General features: G+C 38.5%; 1 pseudogene; it reads left to right on the plus strand.

The window, feature by feature from the left end:
• Nucleotides 1–474: 474 nt before the first annotated feature.
• Nucleotides 475–1,410, plus strand: LOC116864862 (annotated as a pseudogene).
• Nucleotides 1,411–3,298: the final 1,888 nt, after the last annotated feature.

A 3,298-nucleotide genomic window follows, 5' to 3' on the forward strand; every position in this document is an offset into this window, starting at 1 on the left:
GGGAGACCTTTTATGAAGTTAATGTTCCTTCCATTTGAAGAGTGCTAAGTCTGTTGCCGCGTATTACTTTGAACTCATTTTAGCATTGGTTATTCTTTTCTTTTCCTTTTCCTTATCCATCTTTCTTTTCCCTTTCTTTCTTTCTTTCTTTCTTTCTTTCTTTCTTTCTTTCTTTCTTTCTTTCTATCATAGAGAGAGAAAGAAGAGAAAGGGCAGAGAGAGAAGGAGAGAGATGCTTAAGCAGGCTCATGCCCAGTCAGAGCCCGATGTGGGCTCAGTCTCACAACTGTGAGATCATGACCTAAACTAAAATCAAGAGTTGGACACAAATGTTTGAGACCCCCAGGCCTCCCAGCATTAGCTTTTATAATAAGAAAACTACAGATAAAAATTAAGCCTACTGGAAAGTTTTGAGATATGCTCTTGTGTTTCTTTCTAGAGTAGTCAACTACTTCTCATCTCATCCGTGGCAAGATGTTCCACACAAACACTTCCACTTTCCACCCAGACACCTTCTTTCTTACAGGCATCCCAGGACTTGAGAGTTCCCATGGCTGGATCTCCCTGCCTTTTTGCTCCATTTACTTAATGGCTTTGTTGGGCAATGCTACGATTTTGCTGATCATCTGGTCTGACCGTACTCTGCGGGATCCTATGTTCTACTTTCTAGCCATCTTATCAGTCATAGATCTGGCGCTCTCCACAAGCTCAGTGCCCAGAATGCTGGGTATCTTCTGGTTTGATGCACATGAAATTGGTTTTGGAGCCTGTGTGGCTCAGATGTTTCTGATACACACCTTTACAGGAATGGAGTCGCTGTTCTCTTGGCTATGGCTTTTGACTGCTATGTGGCTATCTGTGTGCCACTCCATTACACAACCACCCTGACACCCCAAGTGCTAGCAGGCATTGGTGTGGGTATTATAATGTGCCCTGTCTTGCTTATGTTGCCCATTCTTTACCTAACCCATCGTCTGCCCTTCTGTGAGACTCGAATTATTGCTCACTCCTACTGTGAACACATGGGCATTGCCAAGTTGGTCTGTGCCAGCATTCAAATTAATGCTATTTATGGGCTTTTTGTGGCTTCTTTTCTTATTTTAGATGTGGCATTGGTTGGAGTCTCTTATGCCTACATCCTTTGTGCAGTTTTCTGCCTCCCATCTCGAGATGCTTGTCACAAAGCTCTGAGTACATGTGGATCACATGTTGGGGTCATGTGTGTTTTCTATACTCCTTCTCTCTTCTCCTTCCTTACCCACCAATTTGGCAAAAAAAATTCCCCGTTATGTCCACATCCTAGTTGCCAATCTCTATGTGGTTGTCCCACCTGCCCTCAATCCTATCATCTATGGTGTGAGGACAAAGCAAATTCGTGAGTGTGTGATCCGCGTTTTCACCTCAACATAGAATCCCTTGTTTCCTTAGCTCTTGAAGGTGTGGACAGAACTGAAAGAAGTTGATTTTGACCCAACTCTAGGTTGATTGTTTTTAAATGCTCCTCATATCAAGAGATCCTATAATTCCTAAAGGAACAACTTTGGAGAATGCTTTCTGTTCTTAAATCTCAATGTTTCCTCTCCCTGTTGGTGTGGAGTGCTTATTTTTATGAATATTGGGTTCCCTTAGAGTAGGGGGAAAATCCCACTAGAGCCTTTTCCTTTTAAGTATGGAGATTTAGTGAACCTCCATCTCTCTATGTTTGAAAATAGGTTAGTATTCCAGCTGGCACACTTAGTTTATGTCAATTGCCTTGTTTTCTCTGAAACAAAGAACTAAATTTGAATGTAAAATAAGAAAGGTATTCATAGATTTCTGTGAAAAACTTAGATATATCTGATTTCACTGGGAACAATCCTGGGGTATTTAGTGCAGTTTTTTGTTTTTTTAAATGTCTCCAGTTTTTGCCTTTCATTTTAGCATCTTTTTACTTATTCTTCATAAAACCCTGTAGGCACTATGTACCGTCACTGTGCCACCACCACCCTTTCTGGAGAAGCATGAGGCAAACATACCTGAAACAAGTACATGAAAACTTGTGTTAAAGAATGAAAATCTTGTTTTTAAGAGAAGCTTGAATATATGGAATTCTAATAGTGAATTTGAGTTATATTTAATTAGATTTTTTTCCTTACAAGGGGGTGTGGTGTTGTGTGTGTGTGTGTGTGTGTGTGTGTGTGTGTGTGTTTGTTTGCTAAGTGTATTTAGACAAAATTCTATCTATACCACTATTTCTGCCTCTCCAAAGCCCTCTTTCCTTGTGAACTACAACATACATGCATCCTTTTTGATCCCGTGCTTTGCAAAAGTAGATGGATCTCAGACAAGTTCAGGTAGAAAATAAATTTTCAAAGTTCCCCTACTTTTACAAGAATTTGTTAGATATTCTTATGAGTATTTTTGTGTAATCTTTTAGGAACGTATCTCTTCCTTGATTTCTGGGGATCAAAGATCTTTTTATTAATCTTCCTCAATTTGTTGTGAGCAGAAACTGATGTGTACATAAAAAATCATGAGACAGAACATAAAAGCAACTGCTCAGGAGGCTAGGAACAAGTTTTCCTATGGCATGTTTGCCATCTGATGGAACAAAAATGACTGTACAACTCTGCAACATGACTGATCCAGAACATGTACCTTCAGGGTTTAGAAGTATGGAAGGTTATCTGTCAGCAAGGAGCATGGACTAGAGACATCGGTAAACACTTTCTGAAAGGAATTAGTGCAAGGTGACACAAGGATATCTAAATATAATTATCTGAAGAATTTACTTCCTGGAGCATCTTGAGCACATTAAGTGCTCTTTTCTCTTAGAGACAGAAAGATGTACATTCTAAGCTCTTGATGGCCTCTTTTTTCAAAAGAACAGCAACAGTGTTCTTCCCAGTGTTTTCCTCAATTGGATGTTGTGTTTCATTTTAAGCACAACTCAAATTTAGTAATATTTAAGAATAAAATTCATAAAATAAAGATTGATATCTTTCCATTTATAAATTATTTTTATAAGTTGATTTTAAATCTCCATCCATTATGAGGCCCCTTATCTTGAAAGCCACACAGGATTACCAACAGGATTCCTCAAAGAAACTAAATTCAGTGTTTTACCTTTTGAGGGAAAGTTCGTACATATTTCCAGTTATCTGAATGATAAGATTCAGGTATGCCAATCTGTAAGTAATGATGTTTGCTATTAAAATTTTAACAGCTATTATCTATTCTTATCCTAACCATGTCTTTTATAGTCCTAATGTTCATTGTCTCCAACCGTCTCTCAAGGTTCCTTTCCATAAATTCCATA

The sequence above is a fragment of the Lontra canadensis genome, unplaced genomic scaffold (genome assembly GCF_010015895.1).
Source record: "Lontra canadensis isolate GAN:19392208 unplaced genomic scaffold, GSC_riverotter_1.0 scaffold7, whole genome shotgun sequence".
Lineage (NCBI taxonomy): Eukaryota > Metazoa > Chordata > Mammalia > Carnivora > Mustelidae > Lontra > Lontra canadensis.